Genomic DNA, 27,599 nt, shown 5'->3' with positions numbered 1-27,599 from the left:
TGGAGGACAATTTTATCATTATACTTCATCATAAATATACTTATAAAATAAAAACGTATGTAATGTTAGTAAAAAATAAATTATGTGAAATAAAATAAATTTAATGTGTATCTTAAAAATAATTATGTTTTGATCAATATAATCATAAAATGAATGTTATTTGTAAAATTAACATGACAATTTTTATATCCATAGATTCAAGTAAACAAGATTAAACTCAATTAATATTGTTTTTAAGAATAAACAAATAGTAATAGTTTTGATGGGGGAAATGATGAATATAAATCATAAAACGTAAGATTGTCAGTATGTTAAATTAGGAAATAATCTTTTTCTTTTTTATAGAAGAAAAATAGAGGAATCAAAAGTTTAAATAAAGTTTTAAAATAAAACTCGACAAAATATATTTAATTTAAAGAATAAATGATTCATTAAGTCATCTTAAAATTACACAACCTTCGATTTAATATACAATTTAACAGATAAACTTTAATTTGATATATCCAATACGCTAAGAATTAGTTTTCTTCTCATTTTTAAAACTGTACAATCAGAATTAAAATTTCACGTATACTATTAAATAAAAATTAAATATAATTACACAAAATTAAAATTCACCAACTACATGTGTTATTTTGAGATTCTTGTAACTGGATCACTTTAAATTACAAGGACTAATTTGAACTGATCCGACAATACAGGAACCTACAAGCTAATTTAATGCACGTAAAATTCACAAAACACCTCTCATCACCAACTTTTGAAGTGATCACTCTGCCAAACACTAACGCACGTATTTCTTTCCCACTTCTCATTTGTTTAGCGCAAAATATTCACAAAATTTAAGTCAATTTGTTCCGAGATAGAACTCTTGGTGATTTCCTCTTCATTTTTCTCTCTCACGGAGACGATCCATTTAATACATAAAAAAAGAGAAAAATTATCTTTGCTTTCAGATCTGCGGTTTCAGTTTTAGATTCAATCAGGCCAAGGTTCAGGTTTCGATTTTTGTTTATTATTGTTCCCCGCTCTTATTTAGATCTGTTTCGTTACATTTTATTGAATTCGGATTTCTGATTTCTGAATTCTGATGTTATTGATTTAGTTTTCATTTCTCTAAATATAGTTTAATTTCAGCTCATTCTTTTTTCTGTTTTTCTTGAATCCATGATTGTTCTAAAATGTTCCTGATGAATGATTGGTTTCCCCCCTGATTCTGATGGTTTATATTATTTTTTCTATCAATTGTTTGCCACTACCAAGATTCTTAATGGTATAACTTTAATCTCTAGTGATCTGTCAAAAATATTTATGCTATATAGATTTTCATCCAAGCTGGTTAGCTTCTTTAGTTTAGTAAATCAACTCCTTTTTAATTTATATATTAATTGGAATGTCGTATGATTGGACTTTTATGCAAGTTTGATTTGATTATTTTGCCTGTAAATGATCTTGAAATTTTCTTTTGAATCCTTTGGCTTTTATTTCTTTGCAAAATTGCTATGTTTCTAGCTTTACGGGTTTTGATGACTATAATTTTATTCCATTGTGGTGCCCGGAAGTTGTTCAAGATCTAATGTTTCCTATTCTCTCTTATTTGGCAGAGCTGGCTCATTTTGAAAGCAGGGACGATGAAGAAGGTTTTTGGTCAAACTGTTAGAGACCTGTATGTGTATTATTAGATACAAATTCTCATATCATGATAATATTGCCGAATTTCTTCTGAATATTGAAACATGTAAAGCAATCCCTTGGTAGAAGATTTATCTACGAAAGATGATTGCAATCTTGTTTGTTTCTTTGATCAATTTGTTCTATTCCTGCTCCTTGGTATTTTTTTGCAATAACCGGTGGCTAAATGTTCCTTTGCCCCCCTTTGTTTTTTTGCAGTAAGAGAGGGGTTAATAAGAAAGTTCTTAAAGTTCCTGGAATAGAGCAGAAGGTAAGAATATTATTTAGCAATTTCATAGTCCATTTCAGTGTTAAAGTCAATTTTTGCTTGATTGAAGCATCTGTTGATCAGTACTGTCAAGCAGAATATAGTTTTCCTTTGTCTGGGGGATTTACTAAACTATCTAGATATTGTTTTAGTTGACGGAGAGAATATTGTTTAGCAATTTCACTGCCCATTTGAGTACGATAAAGTCAATTTTTGCATAACTGAAGTATCTATTGACCAGTTGTGTGAAGCAGAATATCTTTTTTCCTTTGGCTGGGGGATTTAGTAAACTAGCTAGATATTGTTTTAGTTGACATACTATGTGAGTTGTTAGACTAAGAATGTGCTTCTGACATTGACCTGGATATTAGTTGCAAATATTGAGTTCCTTTCAATATTAGCTATTAAAATGATGATTCTATAATCTGCATATCCTTGTAATAGAAAGGAAACAGAGAGGCTTAGAGAGGAAGAACAAGCAACACTTAAGGAGTCATAGTTGTGGGAAGGGACAGAAGTGGGGTTGATAAGAGGAATCCAGTGTGTGCACATTTGTGAAGGAGTTCTTTCTGACAGTCACAAGGTTCAATGTTATTTGTTTGCATTATGGAGAGGTGACAGTGAGGGGATCAAATTGATATTGTTATCAGGAAATAAAATAAAAAGTGTAAGAACAAAATTAGGGTTAATGAAGTCTATGGAATAGTAGCTTCATGGCTATCTATGTTATATGAGGAGCGTTTTTCACTAGTCAGAGGCGTACATATGGATACTTCTCAACTGAACACTATGTAGAGTGGGGTTGGACAGTTGGATATTTTGATTAGAAGAGCATGGTAATATCAGCCATCAAGCATCTTGTGGTTGCCTGTTGCAGCTAGTTTTGAACCTTTGAGTGAATGTTGGGAGCTCTTAATGGAAGGGTACTAAAGGATTGATTCTTACATTTGCTGAAGGATCCATTTTGCCATGTAAATTCCTTCTCAAGTTTTATTATCTAGCTGTGTTGTCAAGGTGTGTCCCTAGGTGTGCCTTGCTTTGTGCTGCCTTGCCAGACAACAAAGCACCTCAGACCCTTCCAGGCGAGGCCAATTTGATTAGGCACAGTTTTTTGCAGGGCAGCAATAGGCATAAAAATAAGTCTGCCTGATTGAAGTTTTCTTTTATTTCTTTTACTTTTCACCATGTGTATTGACCATTAAAAAAATTGTGCATTTTGTTGATAATCTAGACAACACGTGAGAGCTTATTATAGGAGTATATCTTAAGCTTACACTAATGTAAAACTAAAATAGGTTTACACACTTCTATAACTGTTTATTCGTTATATATTTACAATCTGATCATCATATTTCATTTTCTATTCATGTAGATCGTACACATCAAGTTTTTTGTAAATTAAAAGGTCTAACTTTGCATTTGATGTACAAACTTTCAGTCGATAAATATATATTGATAAACTTGGCATTCTCAATGAATATGATAGAGATATCATATCAATTTGAAACCTTTCATGCATAACAAGTACCATTATATTGATCAATTCAACAGCTGGATCGTTGAAATATTGCTCGTTCAAAAAGTTATCGAAGTGCATAAGTGGATCCTTCCTCATATATATATATATATATATGCGTAGAAAAACTTCTAAAAACTCACACGTATACATATTGTGATTTACTTTGCTTGGGCTATCACTATTTTTGCAACATGCACGCTCAACAACACTATGATTTAGTGCCTTTGATGCTGGTGGAGCTTAATCTTGAGGTCTGTTGAGAGATTCGAATGGCTCTACCGCGATCTATTTCTCTAAGCCTGTCGGACCTGGTCCTCCTTTGTTTGCTGAGTTGAAAGCCATTAAAGAAGGAATTGATCTATTTCTTCATTTGGATTGGGCGTTGAAGGGAAGACTTATTCTCGAAAGTTTTATAGAAATATTATTCTTGATCAACAGCTCTAAACAACAAAGTGATAATATTCTTGTTATACTGTTAAAAGTATTATTTCTCTGCTTTAAATAATGTATATTATTTCCCTTCTAATTTCAGGTTCTTGATGCTACTAGGAATGAGTCCTGGGGTCCTCATGGATCACTCCTGGCAGATATTGCGTTGGCAACAAGAATCTCGTAAGATTTAGAAAAATATCTATGATTTTCATTATTATTTGTTACATGGAAATTCATTTCCTTTTTTTTAATATTCATGCAGTCCAGAGTACCAGATAATCATGTCAGTACTGTGGAAACGTATGAATGACACCGGAAAGAATTGACGTCATGTATACAAGGTCAGCATTGTGTTGACTGTTGAGGGGCCAGTTGCGATGTTGCATTTATTAACAATTTGGTTTCTGCAACTTAGAAAGTGGTTGTCAAAAAACTCATTTAACTGTTAAAGTAGTTGCACATTTTTTGTACTATAGTTTGCTTTGTGTTTTCTTTTTATGAATTTTACTTTTCCTCCACTCCCCCCATACCAAACTATACCAACGTCGAAAGGCTATTTGCTTTGGTGTGCTTCAGGCTTTGACTGTTTTGGACTACCTTGTTACTCATGGATCAGAGCGTGTCATAGATGACATAAGAGGACATACATATCTAATAACGGTAACTGTGGTTTCTTGATTCTATATAACAAACTTCATTCAGTATTGATGATATAATTTGCAGCTCACTGTATTTAAACATTTTTGTCTAATTAAGTATTTCCTATGTTGCAGACTTTGTCCGATTTTCAGTATATTGATTCCAGTGGAAGAGACCAAGGTAGCAATGTCCGAAAAAGATCTCAAAGCCTTTTGGGCCTTGTAAATGATAACGAAAGAGTAACTGAAGTAAGACAAAAGGCTGCAGCTAACAGGGACAAGTGAGTTGGCAAAATGTCTTTACATTTTAATCTCTTTGCTCTGTTGAACCATCCTCCCAATAAGTGTTTCTTATAATGAGCATTGGAGAAATTGATACTTATTTTGATATTTTGTGCAGTTTTCAATATCATATGTACATTAGCATGTGTACTTACAACATGACATTGACATGTGTTTCAATGCGAGCAGTACATGTCTGCAAGAGCATATTTACTTTCAACTTCATAAGTACATGTGATCAGTTATAGGACCATGTAGAGGGTGCGAGGGGCCCTGGCCCATCAACATTTTCAGATTAATTTTGACTTAGTCCCTGCCAGTTTAAACATTAAGCAAACTAAGCCTTGCTCCCCAATTTTTTTTTGTTTAAATGCTTCTGAGGCCCCTGTCAATTTCAGAATCAGACAAATTGATCCTGTTCACTCCTTCAATTTTTAATTTTTAAATTGACAGATTTCAAAAACTTTTCATAGTTTATCTTCATCTTTGCTTATCTTTTACCATTTTCACTTTGCTAAAATTCTGTTTTCTGTCTTCACTTTCCAAGTTAATATACACTTGTGATTTTCGTTTTCCCTTTTTTCTTATAAACTGACAAGTGGTGGTTCGTATTAAAATATAAAATTTTAAAATATTGTCTACTTTTTTATCACTCTCTTTTTTCTCTTTTCCATTTGTAATTTTTTCAGTTATTAAATTCGATCATATGTGTTTACTTTGCTATATGATTTCTTACTGATATTTAATTTTCAATTGTAATTCCTTTTTATATTTAAAAAAATAATTTATTTAAATATTTTCAGTTCTTACTGCTTATTTGATAGGTTACATCTGCTATTAATAATTAGTATATAAACATATATGTACTTTTCTATAGATAAAAAACCATCTAAAATTGATGCTTTTTTCAAAAGAAAGAATGTTGAAACATTAGGTTTGACCGAGTAATCAAATACATGTGCGAATCTCAGTCCTTTAATTGCTGATAGTAATCCTACTAAATCTTGAAGAATTGAGGTCAATTAATGTTTTGATATCAATTCGTTAAAGTGAGATAACAATTCACTCATAGATTCTATTTAATCGGCAGAATCAAAATGGGATGTATAAACTTCTGTTTATACGGAAATTCTTTCGATTAACCAACTAGTTACGAAATCGCGTTGATAGACTCTACTCGTGTCCTAGCCCGTCTGAGAGCTCGATTTGCCTCAATTGTTTGCCTCTTGCCTTCAGGTTTCCTCAAGTTAGCTTCCGCTATTTCAAGAGCTTGCTGAGCCTCTTGTGGATCAATGTCACTACCCTTCTCCGCATCATTTACTAAAATAGTGATTTCATTGTTTCCTATTCTAGCAAAACCACCCATCAGAGCCATCGTTAACCATTGGTCGTTAAGGCGATCTTCGTGAAGTGAAAGAGCAGTGCATTCTATTTTGATAGGTTATGTATTTCGAAATTGTTTTAGTAATGATTGTTATTTTATTTTGTTTGATTCTTTTATATACTTTCCCCCTCACCCCAAAAGTTGACCCTGGTTGCGTCACTACACGTGATCAAGAGCATGCACATATAAAAATGTACTTTCTTTCTGCACTTGGACTTTCAATTCTTATTTTTGTTTATGCCTATTTTTGCATCTTTCTGAGCTATGGCACGGTAGACTATCTCTATATTCCACTTATAATTTTGAATCTATGTTCTTCAATCATGGTTCGATATCACTATCCTAATAGAGAATATAGCTGAAATAGGGTATAACCTTATATAAATAATATTCTGCCTTTCACTAATTTGAGTTCCATTTTTGTAAGTTCTGATAACATCTCTTTTTCATGATCACTGTTATCTGTATAAAAATTTTGCCACAGAAATTAGTTTGGATATGAATACATAGATGAATGGACATGTAGAATTCTTCCATAATCTGTAACTGGTTGCAGGTTCCAAAATACTTCAGCAGGTGGAATGTATAGGCAGGGTTCAGGGGGATATGGCAACAGATATGATTATGATCACCATGGAAGCATAGAAGAGAGTCAGAATGGTTATGGAAGAGACGGAGAATATGGCTTTAGAGATGATGATCGGTACGGAAGATATGCGGATTCAAATGGTCGTGATGGAAGAGATCATGAAGATCACTACAGAAGAGATGGTTTCAAGGATAATGAAAACAGGGGTAGAAGTGTTGATGGTGATCAATATGGAACTAGAAGTAGGGGCTCTGATAGAGACCGAGCTTTTGATGACGACGGTTCTTCATCTTGGTATGATTTTATTTACTTTTGAGACCTTTATATTACTATTTTTGTTTCCTTTAAAAAAACATGTTAATTTTGTTGATTCATATATTTTACCATTTTCTCAATTTTTTTAATTTTTGGATACACAGTGGAAGGCGTGAATATTAATATGTTCTTTTGCACCTAGATTAACATACTTAAATGGCGCATTTACTTGATAGTTTCCCGATCTTTTGTGTCACAGTGAGATTTTGGGTGCCAATTTACTAAGTGATATGTCTTGATTTAGTAGTTTTAATGATCCTCCAATTTGAACTTTAGTTATGGTTTTCTCATACCTTCATTAGATTCTTGACATGGAGAATATATAATTAGCATGGCTATCTTCTCTGTAGGGGCAACGGTGCTAGAGTTGATGATCATTCTCAGGATGGAAGGTAATGGTTACTGGATGCATTCTCAACTTGTGTTAGGTGATGATTTTTTAGTAGACAACAATTATTTCTTGTTTCTAAAATTTCTCTGGAAATCATTTTTGTGCAGGCAGCTTGAACTGAAATTTCCTGAACAAAATATTGGTGCTCCTCCTAGTTTTGAAGTAGCTGTAAGTGAATCTCAGTGTCCTGCCCATACTGAAAGGTATTGCCTTTTATCTTAAATTTTCATAGGCATGTTGCTTGCAATTGTGTCTTTCTAGTTGATGGTTCATACTGCAAAGATTGATGATAGGGATGGAGAAACTTCAGCAGCAGCTGCTTCCATGGCTTCTTCTGCTAGCAATAACCCTAACTAAGTAGCCTTTGATTTTGGTAATTCAGCATCTCCTCCAGATCAAAAAGGGAAGGCTTTTGATGAATCTGATCCACACAGTTCAGTTTCAGGTACAAATTCCTCTAAATTTCGTGGTTTGGATGATCATAGTTGTCTTTCTTTCGGAATTTGTTGCCTTATTGCTTATCCAATACGAACATCAGACAATGCAGTGATATTGAATTGAACATTCACTGTAAAATGTAAATTTCCAAGTCGTCCAAGCATTAAGTTTGATAGAATCTTCTGTTTCATTTTTTTATTTCACGTGGTAGGTGTTTTTCCCTCTCTCTCTCTCTAAAATTCTTATTTACTGCAGATTGGATTTCATCATTTATATATTCATCGCAAGTTTCCAGGTGCTAAACTTGTGAAGTTGTTGATATGCTAGTTAGAATTTTGAACTATTGTACATGATGTTATTGCCATGCAGCCTTTAAACATAAAAGGGTTGTCTAAGCGACTTCATGTTTACAAAATTGTTTTTATTTACTTAATTTCAATGAAATTGCTGGTTGGAGTTTTATGCGATTCTGTGGATAACTACTACTTTGGAGTAGTTTAGATTGGATAATTGTAGATGCTTTTGCTTTTATCCATTACAACTGGAACTTATTTTTCATCCTTTGCTCATCATCTATCACAGCTGGCCATGCCCCTACTACTGCTCCTAGTGCTACACCCGCCCCTGCTGCTGCTGTTCCTATTGCTTCCAGCTATGCCGAAATAGACTTACTTGGTGATCTATCTGGTTCATTGGCTATTGTACCAACGAATACCACAATGCCTTCTGATGAGGCTGATGCAAGCTCACACTCAGGTGCTATACCTACCTTTTCTGCCAATCAATTCGCATCTGATTTTGGCAATCAGGTAGACATGATTTGTTTAATTGATGAACTTATTTTTTTTCTTGGTTCAAATGCAAGGATTCCATTGCACCTGTTTATATTATGCCTATTGATTGAATCATGAATGTGGATATGCTATTCTGTTGTTGACTTATGTGCTGTATTTCTTCATAGTATATTTGTTTAAATGGCATGTAAAACAGCTTGGATAGTTAAAGATGAAGCAATTTTGTGGACCCATGAGATCATATGCATAGTTACATAGAAGGGGTCTATCCGTCTATGTTACTCTGATTCGTTGAGGGTCATAACCCACATGCATGTCTGAATATATGTCGCAAATGGACACTTAGAAAAATTAAGAGCCAAAGCAACATAGGAAGGTGTTGGGATTTTTGGAAGCTCGAATCGACAACTGGAACGGTTTGCAAAAAGGAGTCGGAATGGTTTTTGAGTTTAGGGAGTAAGGAGATTGAAAGATAGAAAATTACACAGCGATTTAGAGTGGTTCGACTTCTCAACCAAATCTACATCCACTACCTTAGCTTCTCACCAAGGATTTTCCAAAAAATTCACTAATTTGTTCTTTCTTTTGAGGACAAAGAGTAACCTTACAAACTCCCTAGTTTTTCCGGGCTAAACTAGAACCTTTCCCTAGCTTTTACACGGGATTAGCTAGAACCTTTCCCCTTTACAAAATGATAAAAGAAGTAAACAAATAAACCTCTCTAAGGTAGGTGTTTACAAGATTGAGCTCACAAGAATAAAATATTTACAAGAGAAAGATGAAATAAGAATGAAAAACTCTTCTATTGTGTTTGATTGCTTGGATAGTTGTTCTATCTGCTTCCTCAAGTGTCCTCAGCTTGTATTTATAGCTTGAAATGAGTTTGAAGTCATATATAGCCGTTGGGGATGTTTTAGAGACGTTGGGGATGTTTTGAAGCCGTTTGGAGATGATTTTTCTACTCAAAAAGACTGCCCACGATAGGGGGTATCGGTACCCCTTCATAGGGTATTAGTACTCCATAAAATTCAAATTAAACTAGCCGTTGCAGCCAGGGGTGTATCGATACCATGGGGGGTATAGATATCATCCGAGCAATATGGAATTTGAGCCTTCAGGGGGTATGGTTACCCCTGCAGGGGGTATCGATATATGACATTTTTGCTCAAATTCGAATTCTAATGGATTTTGAATTATTTTTGAAACCTTTTAAAACTTCAATTTAAGTCCAAAAACATTTTGTAAATTTAATTCAAGTCCAAAAACATTTTGCCTTAAATTGTTATATCAAAACATAGTTCAACAATCTCCCATTTTTTATATAACAAAACATTTGAAAAATTATTTTTGGCAAAACTCCTCCTTAATAAAATGTTTAATGAAAAAGATATCAATTGTTAACAAAATGATATCAATTGTTACCAATTGTTGGAAAATATATGAAAATGTTAGGCTCCCCCTTTTTCATTAAGAAATTGAATTTTTCAAAATTTTCAAACCAAAACTTCTTTTTCATTAAGAAATTGAATTCTTCAAACCAAACTTTCTCCCCCCTTTTTGTTATATAAAAAATAATTCAATCTTTGAAGTTCAAAATAACTTTGGAGAGTAAGTAGTAAATTTGACATTTAAAAATCATTTGAAAAATCAAAGCTCCCCTTAATAAATGCATTCTAAACAAAATTTAGCTTTAAGAACAAGACACTTAAACAAAATTGAATTTAAACAAAGAATAACAAACGTGTTAGTAGCATATGAAATTCTATATATCCAAGACTAAAATACTTTATGCAATATCAATTGTTGAATTTAATATCATATGCATAAAGTTTTAAAAAATGTTATGCATAATAAAAAAATTGATATCAATTGTTAGAGATATATCATTTTCATTTAAACCACATGCATAAACATTCAAATTTAGGTCAAAAATTAAAATTTGAAAAATTTGATATCAATTGTTAGAGAGATATCATTTGCATTAAAACCAATTTTGACCAAAATTTTATTATGATGAACTAAAAATTATAAAAAATCATTAAAAATTTAAAATGTTCATCACAACCATTTTTTTTAACATACATGAGATTAAAAACAATGCATAATCATTTAAAATCAAAACTCATGCATGCTTAAAATCAAATGAGCAACCAAATAACTAAAATTAAAAGCATTAAGCTTAGAGGTTACCCATCCCTTTTTCATGTGTGGCTAGAACATTTTGAATATCAATACTTTCATCATCATTGCTCCCACACACCTACAAGAGAGATTTAAATAGATTTTGGTATCCAAATTGCTTTGGATCATTGAACGTTAGTTTCAATGCCCCTTGTTCCTTTAGGAATCCACACTTGTCTAATTTTAAAACGTTTTCCTTTCTTCAAATGACAAGTATGTTCCATATGACCATGATAATGGCAATGTGAGCATTTTGCCATATTTAAACATAATAGGTTGTTTTTAGAAAGTAATTATTTTTCTTTTATTAAGCTTTCAAGCTTAACTCCTAACTCAAAATTTTCTTTTTCTAAATAATTTATTTTGATTTTTGAAAGTTCTAAATTATTTTTCAAAATTTCATTTTGTTTTTCAAAATCAACTTTTGCATTCAAAATCAAATTATCTTTAATTTTGAGTTTTGAAATTAATTTTGTATATTTGGAATTCATGGTCTCAAATCCCAAATACAACCTATTATAAGCATATTGTAACTCATCAAAAGTAAATGAATTAAATTCATTTGAGTTAGAAGATACCTCAAATTCTTCTTGAGTGGTCATGAGGCATAGGTTGACTACTTCATCTTCATCATTGGAATCATCTTCATCGCTCCAAGATGCAACAAATATCTTTTTCCCCTTTTTCTTTAGAAGAAGACATTCATACTTGACATGCCCCTTTCTTTGACAATTGAAGCACACCGAGGGACTCTTCTTCTTGGTTGATTCATGTTTCACTTCCTTGGAAATCATGAATCTTTTGAGTTCCTTCAAGAGCTTGATCATCTCTTCTTCTTGTTCATCATCATCTTCATCCACCTCATCACTTGAATCTTGATAGCTTTCATTGGTGAATTTGAAGGCAATTCCTATCTTCTCATTCTTCTTCTTGTTTTTCTTCTCTTCCCTTTCTTCATCTTCCTTCACCATCATCTCATGAGTAAGAAGGGAACAAATTAGCTCGTCAAGAGTGAGAGACTTTAAGTTTCCTGCTTCGATAATGGCCGTCTTCTTCGATTGCCACTCCTTTGGAATAGAGTAGATCATCTTCCTCACAAGCTTCTCATTAGGGATTACTTCTCCATATCCCTTGAGACCGTTGACAATCACATAAAATCTATCCGTCATAGCTTTGATGTCTTCATCGGGGTTTCATCTTGAAGTTCTCGTAGCTATGGTTGAGAAGACTTTTCTTTGATTCCCTTACTTCGTCGGTTCCTTCATAAGTGACTTGAAGCTTATCCCAAATCTCTTTGGCACTGAAACAAGATGAGATTCTTCCATATTCATTTGGGCCTAAAGCACATAATAGAATATGTATAGCCTTAGAGTTAATCTGGAAATTTTTCTGCTCTTCTCTACTCCAATCGTTGTACTTGCCGGGTGGAGAGGAGTAGCCGTCCATGATTGAGTTCTAAGCTCCTAGATTGTAGGATTGAATAAAGTACATCATCTTATTCTTCTAATGTGCAGAATTTGCTCCATTGAAGAAGGGTGGCTTGTTGATCGGTTGTGAATCCATAATAGGATATTCTTCAAGGTAATAAGCACCGGAGGAAAAAGTCATTTTTTTGTCGGTTGCGTCGGGAATTGGCAGAACTTCTTCGAGGATCGTCTCAAGGTGGTTAAACTTTCTTAACGAGTTAGGCTCTGATGTCAATTGTTGGGATTTTCGGAAGCTCGAATCGACAACCGGAATGGTTTGCAAAGAGGGGTCAGAACGGTTTTGTGTTTAGGGAGTAAGGAGATTGAAAGATAGAGAATTGCACAGCGATTTATAGTGGTTCGACTTTCTCAAACAAAGTCTACGTCCACTATCTTAGCTATCCACACTAAGGATTTTCCAACAAATTCACTAATTTGTTCTTTCTTTTGAGGACAAAGAGTAACCTTACAACTCCCTCAAGAATTATACCTCAATTCTTGAGCACACTCTTTTTCAAAGAGAAATACACAAATTTGTAAACTTACAAGGAAAACCTCACAAGGTAAGATGTTTGCACAATTCTAGAACAAGATAAGAACACTCATAGATGATTACAAATGAGCGCAATATGTGTTCTTGAAAGCAAAATGAATATTGAAAGGAAAATTGGCTTGAATTGCACAAACTTGGTGTTTGATGCTTTCTCTCTTGTTTCTCTATGATTTCTTCAAGTGTCATCAGCTTGTATCTATAGCTTGAAATGAGTTTGAAGTCGTATATAGCCGTTGGGGATGTTTTGGAGCCGTTTGGGGATGATTTTTCTACTCAAAAAGGCTGCCCACGATAGGGGTATCGGTACCCCTTCATAGGGTATCGGTACTCCTTCACAAAATCCAAATTAAACTAGTCGTTGTAGCCAGGGGTATAGATACCCTGGGGGTATCGATACCATGGGGGTATAGATACCATTCAAGCAATCTGGAATTTGAGCCTTCAGGGGGGTATCGGTACCCTATAACATTTTTGCTCAAATTCGAATTCTAATTGACTTTGAATTATTTTTGAAACCTTTTAAAACTTCAATTTAAGTTAAAAAACATTTTGTAAATTTAATTCAAGTCCAAAAACATTTTGTCTTAAATTGTTATATCAAAACATAGTTCAACAGAAGGGTTAACATAAAAAGTGCTGGAATGAATTTAAAAAATTAATAGAACAAGAATTTTATTACGGTTGCTTAATTAGGAGTAATGGTTAATTATTTTGAGGAAAAATGACTATTATTATTTTGTTAGGAAAGTATTAAAGATATTAGCTAGGAATCTATTAGAAGTCTTTCCTTAGCTGGAGTCCTTGTTTTTAATTATTTGCTTAGTAGTATTTTAATTGAACTATTTAACATCTCTATGTAAGAAGAAAATTGAGAACGGAATAAAGGAAGTCAGAATTTTTATCAAAACCCTTAAAAGATCTTGGTCCCTGTCTCTCTTTTAATGATTCCCAAGGGTTTCAGTCTCCCTTTGATGGGCTGAGAGGCTTCGATCTCTCTCCGACAACCTGAATCATTAATCGGAAGCACAGGATCGCAAGATTGTAACAAATTTAGTTTAGAATCATATCAGTGACTGTTTCTTAGTATTCACTAAATGATCAAAATTAAATCCATTTGGTTTAATATGCTCTATTTCCTCTTATTTCTCCCACATATCACCCCCTTTCCTATCTCTCCCCCTTGTTTACCCCCAATGAACTTTGTTCTTTAATTCCAGTAGATTTTAATGTTTTTTAGGCATTATTCTACTGTAAAACGATAAGTTAGTTTTGTTCTTCATACAGGGTTTTGATGATCCATTTGGTGACGGTCCTTTCAAAGCATTCCCTTCAACTGATGGCCAATTTCAGCAACAAAGATCAACTTCCATGCCTAATTTACAGCCTACAACGAATCAAAATGTGGAAGTTCCTCAGCCACCTTCTGCAAAATCCAAGACAATTGCAGAATTCAACTTTGGAGACTCATTCTCTGCTGATGCTTACTCCAGCTCCAGTGTCTCTTCTTTTCAGCCTCCATTATCAAACTCGCAATTTTTTCCTCAAGAACTGTCAACTTCGATTCAGGAAAGTGATCTTTTGGCGGATATCCTTCCATGTTATGGATCTGCATATGACGTGGCTTCACATGCAGCATTTTTAGCACCAACCAACCAATCTTCTCCACCAGTACCTACTTACAGCCAACCAGCACAGCAAGATACCTATGGTCAACTGACACAGTCAGGTGCTCATATGTACAGTCAACCTACACAGCCAAGTGCTAATCTGTATGACCAACCTGCGCAGCCAAGTGCTTCTCCACATGTCCAATCTGCACTGTCAAGTGTTAATCCTTATGGCCAACCACCAAAGCCAAATGATGATTCTTATGGAGAACCACCGAAGCCAAATGATGATCCTAATGGCCAACCCGCACAGCCAGATGCTAATCCCTTTGGCCAACTGACTCAGCAAAATGCTAATCCCTATGGCCAACCTGCACAACCAAATGCTAATCCAAATGTCCAACCCGCTCAGCAAAATGCTAATCCATATGGGCAACCTGCTCTGTCAAATGCTAATCCCTATGTCCAACCTGCACAGTCAAATGCTAATCCATATGTCCAACCTGCACAGCCAAATACTTACCCAAATAGCCTACCTGCACAGCCAAATGTGAATCCAAATGGACAACCCGCTCAGCCAAATACTTACCCAAATAGCCTACTTGCACAAGCAAATGTGAATTCAAATGGCCAACCTGCTAAGCTAAATGTGAATCCAAATGACCAACCTGCACAGCCAAATACTAATCCATATGGTCAACATGCACAACCAAATACTTACCCAAATGGCCAACCGGCTCAGCCAAATGTGAATCCTCATGGCGAACCCGCTCAGCCAAATGTGAATCCAAATGGCCAACCTACACAGCCAAATGCTAATCCATATGATCAACCTGCACTGCCAAATACTTACCCGAATGGACTACCTGCACTGGCAAATGTGAATCCAAATGGCCAACCCGTTCAGCCAAATGCTAATCCATATGCCCAACCTGCACAGCCAAATGCTAATCCATATGGCCAACCTGCACATCCAAATATTTACCCAAATGGCCAACCTGCAAAGCCAAATATTTACCCAAATGTGAATCCAAATGGCCAACCCGCACAGCCAAATGCTAATCCATATGCCCAACTTGCACAGTCAAATACTAACCCAAATGGTCAACTAGCACAGCCAAATGCTAATCCGCATTGCCAAACTGTCCAAGCAAGATCTAATCCATATGCCCAACCAATGGAATCAAGTTCGAATATTACATATGGTAATTTTAGTACACAGACTGTCTATGGACCCTCAAATTTCAATGTCTGCTTCACGGAGCAGCAATGGGAGTTTCATCTCTCAGGTAGGTTCTAACACTCCTGTTAGTTCACACGGGGCTGTTCAACCTCAAAATCCTGCTGAACCAGCTACCCAGGTTAACACTGGAAACTTCATCACACAGCAGGGTTCTGGTGTGTCAGTTGCTTCGCAGAGTGCTAATCAAACCACAAAAGTACCGGGCGCACAAGATAACAGCAATATCGTAGGTGGTCTATTCTTGCAACCGGGATCGACCACTTCAATATTACCACAGACATCTCCTCAGTCAACAGAACTTGCTATTGTTCCGCAACCGTCAAATAAAAAGTTTGAACCAAAGTCAGCAGTTTGGGCTGATACATTAAGCAGAGGGCTGGTCAATTTGAATATATCTGGACGTAAGTGCTTATATTTCTCTTGGTAAAAATGTCATGGAAACCTTCTACAAGAATAACTTCATTTTGTTTCTTCATGCAGCTAAAACAAACCCATTGGCTGATATTGGAATCGACTTTGATGAAATGAATAGGAAGGAAAAGAGGATGGAAAAGCCTACCCTGAGTACAGTTACTTCTACTGTCACCATGGGTAAAGCTATGGGGTCTGGGTCTGGGATTGGTCGTGCGGCTGCTAGTGTTCTCAGGCCTCCAGCAACTCCTATGATGAGTTCCAGCATGGGCATGGGCATGGGTATGGGTATGAGTATAGGAAATGGTGGTAGACCTGTTGGGAATACGGGCATGGGAGGCTATGGTGGTCTGAATCAACAACCTATGGGCATGGGAATGGGGATGGGGATGAACAACATGGGTATAAGTCCAAGCATGGGAATGGGGATGAACAACATGGGTATGAGTCCAAGCATGGGAATGGGGATGAACGACATGGGTATGAGTCCGAGCATGGGAATGGTACAGGGAGCACACATGCAATCACAAACTGGAATGCCTGGCAGTTATAACCCTATGATGGGCACAAATGGTTTTTCTCAACAGCGATATGGTGGCAATTATCGATGAGAATGATTGCCTCCCCAGATGGATTAGGAAGTTGCCACACGCTTATGATATAGAGTAAAAGAGATTGACATATTAAGCCCATGCATTGCTGATGGATCCTCAACTCAAATTATGTAGTCACAAATTGTCCTGGCAGTGGCCTGATGTGATCCATGTTTATTCATTCCAATTTTTCTCATTCTTTCTTAAGCAATCGAACTATTAATAATCTTTTGATCCATTGCTGGTGTGAGCTGTTCTGAAATTGTGTTGCAATGAGAGACATCGTCTTTTAGGTTACCTTCTTTCTTTTGTTTCTTGTTCTTCCGATAGATCTGTACACATACGAGTATTATGGAATAAAAAATCTGATCATTTTTTCTCATTGTCTACTATCTCATCAGCAAACTAATAAGTGTGTGTATTTACAGGGAAGGAGCAGGGTAGAATCAGTTAATTATCACTGGCCTGTTTGATCATGGATGTGATCAACTACAAGGTTAGAATTAGGGGTGTGCAAAAAAATCCGATCCGATCAGTTGCTCCGTTGATCCGATCCAAAAATTCGGTCCGTTTTTTAATTTTTGGATAGTTTGGATCGGGTATCCGAATTTTTTGGGATTATCGGATCGGATACGGATCAACTAATAAAGTGAAACTCTTGTAGTGTTACTCTTTCATGTATTGGAAACCGAAAAGCACGTCGGAGAAAGAAAATGAAGAAACTTGTTTGATAAAGAAAGCTTGGCGGCTACCAAAGTAAACACTCGAGAGAGAATATAGAAAATAGAGAGAAAAGAGATATGGGAATAATGAAGAAGGGAAAGCCTTTTTCATAACTGAAAAGTTCATCCAAAGGAGGAAAAATTATCCCCCAACAAAATCTCAACCATCCTAAAATTTACATGAACTTTTGGATGATCTGTGGGTTGATATGGTCAATTGAAAAAGGAAAGAGATAATTTTAATATTGTTTAGTAAAAAAATTAATACAAATGAGCCCCAAAAGATATGCATATGTATGTGTTCAAGATACGTGTGAACAAATATGAATACAAATGTGAATTAAAATGGATGAGAGACAACGACCACGTATACATACATAGGCCTTAACCCTTATTACTCAATGTGAATAGAGAGTAGAGTTTATATATATAAACCTTTCACCCAGATAGCATCTCACCAACATAAGATACACACTATTTCTTTACATTACACTATTTTACCAATAATTTTCCACTAATACAAAGAAATAAGATTTCCTAAAAGGAATAAATAGAAAGGATTAACGACAAAATTAGTTACATAAGTATTGATATTTGTTAGGTTTAAACTAGTACATATGAGTAATTCTTCTCCTAACAAGTGAACAAATAGTAAACTTGTTAAAATAGAGATAAACTTATAACAAATGACTAATATCAAACTTATCCTAATATGTCTCGGGATGCTCATGAGTGCTCTAGAAATACGATCCAAAATCTTTCACATAAGGTGGTTAGTCCTTCACACTTATATATGTGATTTCATCAAGTGTATCTTAATATAAACCACATGAATCAGAGATATGAAATCATTAAGAATATTTACTAAACTCGACCTGTCATTTGAAATTAGATGAATTCATAAGTTTGTTTCACTTTGACTGATCAAATCTTTGGCTATAAATTCATTAAGAGTGATAAACTCAACTTCTCAAGTAGATGAATTCAACAAGTCCTCACTAAGACCACCAAAATATTAGGCTATGAATTCAATAAAAGCATAAAGGTTCAACCTCAAATGTACACAATATGTCAGAAAATAGTGTACAATATGAACATTTTTACGCTTTTATTTGATCAAATCTAACTTGAAATAATAAGTTACGCATCCATTCGACGAATTATGAACCACACGTCTTTTCTATCGTGGTTCATACAAGTTATAAACATAAATAAAAATCATATATTTAATGTATTTCGTAACTATTAATGTGAGATAAAGTTAATATTTTCATTATTAATCTAGGTCATGGTGGTAGTTTGACCTCATCGATGCTTACATTTAACTAAAACACTTTTATAGAATAGTCAATTACGTATACCGTATGCATGAACACTCATGATTGTATAAGAGAATAAATGACATAAGATCGTATACTGTATAAATGCCACAAATGTCCGTATAATCAAGTTAGTAATTCTTAAATGCGTACTGTCGTAACCGGCTTTCGTCCGGGCACGAAATATTATACTTGGCGGGGAAATTGATGTGAATAAATAGTTTTGAAAATAATTTGGGAGTCGCCATCGGCCTTTTGGATCAGGTAGGTCGAATACCTAAAAATTATTATTTTTTTTAAAAGAATTTTAAGAAAACATCAATTAAAAAAAATAATCTGATCTGCGTTTATAACCAAAAATTCATTCTTTTTAATAATAAAAAGGGATTCGTGGTCGATTACGTTTAGGGAAGGATTAGCACCCCTACAACGCCCAAAATTGGTACTTTTTAATTATAAATTGTCTCTATTGTTAAAATTTAAAAATTCAAAAATATATTTAGTTTATAATCCTATTATTTCAAAAATTATATAAAAATATTTATTTATTTAAAAAATATCAGAAAAGAACTTCTAGGTGCCTTAAGACAACTCTTTTCTTTGATATTGATAAATATTAATTTAAATAATATTGTTTAATTTTTAATTTTAAAATATCAGAATAGGACATCCAGTTGTATTAAGACTGTCCTTTTCTTCGATATTAAAAATTTATATTTAAAAATTACTATTTATTATATATATATTTATGAATACATAAATATATAAACAAATAAAATAAAAATACCACTAAAATAATATATTTTAAAAGCAGTAAAATAAATGAAAACATATAAAATAAATGACTAAATTATAGTAAAAATAAAATTTAAAAATCTAATTTATAATTAATCAAAATTATAGGGATTAAACATGCTATTTCTTTATTTTATTTATTTAATGACTAAAATAAAATTATCTAAAATTCGGATATTAGAATAAAATAAATTAAAATATAAACTAAGGATTAAAATTATTTATTAAAATTAAGGGATTAAATCTGTTATTTATCCTAAATATATTATTTTAATATAAAGGATTAAAATAAAGAAATTAAAATTCGAAGACTGAATTAAAAATATTATAATTCAATTTAATGACTAAAATGTAAAACATATAAAACATAGGGATTACGGAAAGGGTTTAACATTTATAAAATTACACAAATAGCCCTCCCCAAAACGGCGTCGTTTGGGAAGGGCTATTTAATGCCCAAACCGGCTGGCCCTTCGGGCCAGCTATCTCATTTCTTTTTTTTTCTTTCTCTCTCAAACAGAGAGAGAAGAGTTCTCTGGCTTCTCTCTAAACTGAGAGAAGCCGTCCCGGTCAGCCACCGCTACCGGGCTCCGACCACCGCTGCCGGCCACCGTTAATGGTAGCCGGAAATTACAAAAATCCACCAAAATATAGATCGGGACGGTCTAAAACCGTTTCCGGTGTTCTTTTTCCTTAAAAAGCTCCCAATCGGAGCAGATCTACAAAAATACCTTCGGTTTTCGTTGTATCCGGCGACGGTTGGGGTTCTCCGATGACAGAGTAAGCTTCTTTCCTCTCTTCTCTCCTTTTTTTTTCTTGCTGCGTTGATGTTGACTGAGATCGTTGGTATATTTTTAGTATATCTTTTTTTTTCTCTGTTTTTTTTTTTCCGTCTCTCTGTGTTCTCTGTCTCTCCGTTTTTTTTTCTGTCTCCGTTCTCTTTTTTCAGGTTGGGGTGGTGGCTTTATAGCCACCACCGGTGTGGCCATCGGACCGGTCCGAAGATGGGGTCTCGGTGAGTCACCGGACTACCAGTGGTGACTCACCCCGTAGCCATGGCGTGGACGGCTGGCGTTGGAGCTTCTGGAGCCTTCGGTTGGGACGTGGCAGCGGCGGAGGCGGCGAGATAGCAGCGGCGGCCGCGTGTCCCTAGGGTATCAGACCCTAGGGTTTCCATCTGGGGCAATCTGGACCGTTGGATCTCTTAGATCCAACGGCTGTGATGAGGCGGTCGGCTAGATTAGGGTTAGGAAACCCTAACTGAAACCCCCAAATGTTTAGGGTTTTTGGTTTGTTCTGGACCGGTTCTGGTTTGTTTGTAACTGGGCCGGTCCATTTGTAATTGGCCTGTAATTAATTATTTATATATATATTTAATATATATTTAATAATAATAATAATAATAATGATAATAATAATAATAATAATAATAATAATAATAATAATAATAATAATAATAATATGGATAAAAAATTAGTATCTTCAGCTGCCCCTCTTTGCTCATTCTTGTGTTAACAAGAATAGGGCAAAGATGAAAAGATAATAAATTTTTTTATCCATTTGGCTTTACTTTGATCATAATGGATATATTGAATAAATTCTTCTCTCTCTCCAGATGAGTTCTTCTTATTATGAACTTTTTGCTGGGGATGATGATCCATCAAATGATGAATTCAAGCAAAAGATTGAACAAGTTCTTCTCATTATGAACTTCTTCTTCCTTCTTCAGATGACGAGTTCTTCTCATTATGAACTCTACCTGGCAATGTTGATCCATCAAATGATGAATTCAAGCAAAAGATTGAACAAGTTCTTCTCATTATGAACTTCTTCTTCCTTCTTCAGATGAGTTCTTCTCATTATGAACCTTCTCTGGAAAAGATAATCCATCAATTTGATGAATTCAGAAAAAAGGTTGAACAAATTCTTCTCATTATGAACTTCTTCTTCCTTCTTCAGATGAGTTCTTCTCATTATGAACCTTCTCTGGAAAAAATAATCCATCCAGTGATGAATTCAGATAAAAGGTTGAACAAATTCTTCTCATTATGAACTTCTTCTTCCTTCTTCAGATGACGAGTTCTTCTCATTATGAACTCTTCCTGGCAATGTTGATCCATCAAATGATGAATTCAAACCAAAAGGTTGAACAAGTTCTTCTCATTATGAACTTCTTCTTCTTTCTTCAGATGAGTTCTTCTCATTATGAACTTTCTCTGAAAAAAATAATCCATCCAGTGATGAATTCAGATAAAAGGTTGAACAAATTCTTCTCATTATGAACTTCTTCTTCCTTCTTCAGATGACGAGTTCTTCTCATTATGAACTCTTCCTGGCAATGTTGATCCATCAAATGATGAATTCAAACCAAAAGGTTGAACAAATTCTTCTTATTATGAACTTCTTCTTCCTTCTTCAGATGAGTTCTTCTCATTATGAACCTTTTCTGGAAAAGCTAATCTATCAAATGATAGATTTGAATCTTTGCTAAAATCTTTGAAATTCCTGTTAAAAATTCAACAAGAATAAAAATGAATGAAAATGCATCTATTTTTTTTTTTGAAAATGCCTAAATATGATGCATGAATGTTAATTTATTTGATTTCAGATTGGTGAATTGAGTATTTCTTCAATTGTAAAAACCCAATAGATCTTTCTTCTTCAAAACAAAGAATCTATCATCTTTGACAAATATAGATGTAGATATAATGTCACAAAACCTCTTGAGAATAAAACTCAATAGTATAGGCTCTTGAAAAGCTTGTATTCAGGCAACATGTTGATTCTGATAACAATTCATCTGATTATGAAGTGACCTTTCAAGATGATTTCACAGATATCGATAGTTCTTCTAATACCGAGAAATCTTGACTTCTGATTCTGATGAAGAGAATAAACTGTTATACTTGACAAAAATGTGATTCTCAGAGGCTGAAACTTCAAATAGCTTTCTTCCGGTAAAAGATGGGAAGCCATTATGTGATGATCCCAGTTACAAGCAAAGGCGAAACTTGTGCTATGATTTTTGGGAAAGGAATAAGCAAAAGAAGCTTGAAAAGAAACTTCTTAATGAAGACGATCATGCAGTTCATCTTTTAATTCTAATGATTGGTTCTGTAGTTCTTACCAAACCAGATCAGATAACTCAAAGAACACTTCCAGAAGATGCTATTAACACATTCATCTTCCAAATTCAATGATTGGTTCTGCCAAACCAGATCAGATAACTCAAAGAACACTTCCAGAAGATGCTATTGGCAAATTCATCTTCTAAACTCAATGATTGTTCTGTCCAACCAGATCAGATAACTCAAAGAACACTTCCAGAAGATGCTATTGGCAAATTCATCTTCTAAACTCAATGCTTGATTCTGTCCAATCAGATCAGATAACTCAAAGAACACTTCCAGAAGATGCTATTGGCAAATTCATCTTCTAAACTCAATGATTGTTCTGTCCAACCAGATCAGATAACTCAAAGAACACTTCCAGAAGATGCTATTGGCAAATTCATCTTCTAAACTCAATGATTGTTCTGTCCAACCAGATCAGATAACTCAAAGAACACTTCCAGAAGATGCTATTAACACATTCATCTTCCAAATTCAATGATTGTTCTGTCCAACCAGATCAGATAACTCAAAGAACACTTCCAGAAGATGCTATTGGCAAATTCATCTTCTAAACTCAATGCTTGATTCTGTCCAATCAGATCAGATAACTCAAAGAACACTTCCAGAAGATGCTATTGGCAAATTCATCTTCTATTTAATGTTTGGACTGGGATATCACAGTACTTATTCGATGTAAAGCCAGAATTTGTAGATTCGAAGCATTTCCATGCTGCTACACTAAAAAGGGCTATATTCTTAATTCTGCCAATTAAGAACATATTTTCTCTTATTCTGCTTCCTCCATGTGCTGATGCTTTTCCATTGACAAAGAAATGATGGCTTTCATGGGATCCAAGAATAAAGTTGAACTGTTTATAAACATGTACAGGAAGTGCCAAATTGACAGAAAGGATCTGTAATGCTCTTGAAGCTTATGACAATGAGCCACCTTCAAGTGTCCAGAAGTATGTTCTTGATGAGTGCTGAAAATGGAATCTAGTATGGGTTGGAAGGAATAAAGTTGCTCCACTTGAACCTAATGAGGTGGAAATGCTTCTAGGTTTCCTTAAAAAATATACACAAGGATCAGTATAGAGACATGTTTCCCAGTGATATCAATGTCTTGTTTCTTTTTGCCGGAATCAATGCTACAAAGGTTGCCTTCTATTGCCTTAGTATATCTTTGAAAACAGGTGTGCAAGAACTGAATGGTGATCGGTTGGAGCAATTGATGAGTAGATTTGGCGGATTCGACCTTGTTGTCGGTTATATCTAGCATAACAACCTTATTGTTCAAGATGGTGATGATTTGCTTATTTTGTATTCCATGTATTTAAAAGTATTAACATAAAGTGATATTCAGAAATCTTTAACTTATTTCAAAATTATGTTGATTCATAGAAGAATAAATGGAATTTTCGAAAATAAATTGAATCTCAAATAAATTGAACTTGAAATAGATATAATTGTATTCAAAGTTATGGCAAGCATAAGAATAATAAAAATGCAAATGTCTCAACAAATTATAAGCATAAGTATTTCTAAATTAATCAAGTTGACACAACTTAGAGAAATGATGTAAGCTTTTGTCTGGAAGATCTCAAACGTTGTTGAAATGCTTGTAGATGTGAAGTTTCTTCCAAACTATCAAAATCTTAAGAGAGTTCAATTGCCAGATGCCTAATATCAACCTGCATTTGAGCCGCCTTTTCAGGTTTTCAACTCAAATCCTTCTTTTGGTTACAAGATGCTCTTTGCGAGTTTTCACCTTGACCCCTCTTTTTTCTCTTTTTTTTTCTTTTTTTTTCTTTTTTTTTCTTCAAGCATAATATTTCTTGACAGAATCCGAGTTTATTGGATTTCTCAGAATTTTTCCATCCATTTCTGCTAAGATCAATGCTCCTCCGGAAAAGGCCTTTTTTACAACGTATGGCCCTTCCCAATTAGGCATCCATTTCCCACGGAAATCTTTATGTATAGGTAAGATCTTTTTTAGTACTAGATCACCCTCTTGGAATTCTCTTGGATGTACTTTTTTGTCATGAGACTTCATCATCCGTTTCTGATACATCTGTCCATGGCAAATAGCTTTCAATCTTTTCTCCTCAATAAGGTTCAATTGATCAACTCTAGCTTGGATCCATTCAGATTCATCCAATTTTGTTTCTCTCAATATTCGAAGCGATGGAATCTCAACTTCAATTGGTAAGACTGCTTCCATCCCATAGACTAAAGAAAAAGGCGTTGCCCCAGTAGATGTTCGAACAGTAGTTCGGTATGCATATAGAGCAAAAGGTAACTTCTCGTGCCAATCTTTGTAAGTTTCAGTAGTCTTTGTAATGATTCTCTTGATGTTCTTATTTGCTGCTTCAACTGCCCCATTCATCTTTGGACGATATGCCACTGAATTTGCATGTTTGATCTTAAACTGTGCACAAAGTTCGGTCATCATTTTGTTATTCAGGTTCAGAGCATTATCTGTAATGATCCTCTCTGGTAGGCCATATCGGCAAACTATCTCTTTCTTTATGAACTTGCAGACTGTGGACCTCTTAATATTGGTATATGAAGCAGCTTCAACCCATTTGGTAAAATAATCAATTGCCACAAGGATGAAACAATGTCCATTCGATGCTTTTGGTGTAATTGCTCCAATGACATCTATTCCCCACATAGAAAATGGCCAGGGTGCTGTCATTACATGTAAAGGAGATGGGGGTACATGAATCTTGTCTGCATATATCTGGCATTTATGACATTTCCTTGCATAATCAATGCAATCTGTGTACATAGTAGCCCAATAGTATCCATATCTCATTATCTTTCTGGCCATGGAAAGACCATTTGCATGTGTTCCACATATTCCACTATGTACTTCTTCAATGACATTTCGAGCTTCGCTGGTATTTAAACATCTCAATAGCATTTGATCATTGCTTCTTCTATACATAATCTCTCCATCAAGAAAATATCCAGTAGCCATTCTTCTCAAAGTTCTTTTATCAATTTCCGATGCATTTGGTGGATAACTTTGATTTTTGATATATTGCAGAATATCATGATACCATGGTTTACCATCTACCTCTTCTTCCACACTATAACAATGTGCAGGAATTTCATAAACTTGCATTTTGATTGGCATCATATCAACTTTCTTAGTTGCTTGAAACATAGCCGCTAATGTAGCCAAAGCATCTGCCATTTGATTTTCTTCTCGAGGGAGATAATTGAAGGTAACTCTCTCAAATTCTTTTACTAATTCGAGGGTAAAATTTCGGTATTCTAACAATTTGGGATCTTTTGTTTCCCATTCTCCTCTCAATTGATACACCACTAACGATGAATCTCTATATATCTTGAGACATTTGATTTTTCTTTCTATAGCTGCTTTCAATCCCATGACACAAGCTTCATATTCTGCCATGTTATTGGTGCAAAAGAACTCCAGTCTACTCGTAAAGGGATAATAAATATTTTCTGGAGAAATTAACACTGCCCCAATTCCTCGTCCCAAAGCATTAGATGCTCCGTCAAAATAAAGCTTCCAAGTTGCAAATTCATCATTTGTTCTGACTTCTTCATTCATGGATATGCACAACAGATCTTCATCGGGAAAATTAAAGTGTCGAAACGATTTTTCCTTAAAGGTGAAAATATGAGATTTTAAAAACCACATTAATTTTTAATTTACCTCTTTCAATTGATTTTTAATTTAAAAACAAATGCGATTTAAAAAAAACCTCTCGTTTCGAAAATTTTTGGATTTCCTTTACAATCGGAAAAAAAATACAGTTCAAAGAGTCGCCACCAATCTTTGATTAGGGTGTGATTGGGCACCCAAAAATACTTTGTCATTTTAAATAAAAATAAAAATTAATTTTAATTAAAACAACAAACCGAGGTCTGCGTTACCAAAATCCGAGTTCGGGAGTCGGTTACGTGCAGGGAAGGATTAGCACCCCCACAACGCCCTAAAACGGTACCTAGTCGATTAATTAACGTCTTTGCAATGAACTTTACAAATTCAAATTTAATTTAATTTTTGATCCAATAAAACAATGATGAAAATTTAAAAACATTCAAAAGCACTCAAATAAATTAAATTAAAATTACCGAGTCGTTTTAGAAAGATAAAGAATGTTCGATTATTTACAAATATCGAGATCAGATCTTAAAAGCTATAACAACCTTTTCTCGATAAATTTAAATAAACGAACACTTCCTTTTCTTTCGTTCCCAAATTTTAGGTGAAGAATCGATTTTTAGGTTTCACTTTCGGGATACACTTTTATTTTAAAATTATTAAAAGCGGATCTCAAATGCGTATGACAACCCACTTAAAACAATTTTAAATTAAAAGTGTATTACCCTTAATCCAATTATGTATTATGTTGAGTTATGCAAATGAGGTTTCATACACCGGAAATTAAAGATACATGCAATTAAATCTACGTTAACGATCAAATAAATTCACTATATTATATACATATTAAATCAGTCAATATAATTAGAGGACATAAACACATTATGCACGAATGACTATTACCTATTATGAAAAATACTCATATGGCATATATATACTTATACATTACACGTGTATTCACAAGATGCAAAATAACTATTTACATGTTAGTACGTATACATATATATATTTACATTATATTATACATCACACATATATATAGGTAGAATATAGAAAGCCATGCATACAACACTGCTGGCTAAACATGAAATAAATGATATGCGCATATATATTTATTTACATTTTATAAACATATTAAATTACCTATAAACACCAAATGAGAGGGATAAGCCATAACCCAACAACTTTTTAAATTTGAATGAACCATTAACAGCAAAAGGATTTCAACACAA

The 27,599-nt window shown here is 34.3% G+C and overlaps 1 pseudogene; it reads left to right on the top strand.

Moving 5' to 3' along the window:
* Positions 1–765: 765 nt before the first annotated feature.
* On the top strand, positions 766–17,010 carry LOC120198626 (annotated as a pseudogene).
* Positions 17,011–27,599: the final 10,589 nt, after the last annotated feature.

The sequence above is a fragment of the Hibiscus syriacus genome, unplaced genomic scaffold, assembly GCF_006381635.1.
Source record: "Hibiscus syriacus cultivar Baekdansim isolate YM2019G1 unplaced genomic scaffold, ASM638163v2 tig00117056_pilon, whole genome shotgun sequence".
Classification (NCBI taxonomy): domain Eukaryota; kingdom Viridiplantae; phylum Streptophyta; class Magnoliopsida; order Malvales; family Malvaceae; genus Hibiscus; species Hibiscus syriacus.
This window is presented reverse-complemented; position numbering and strand designations above follow the sequence as displayed.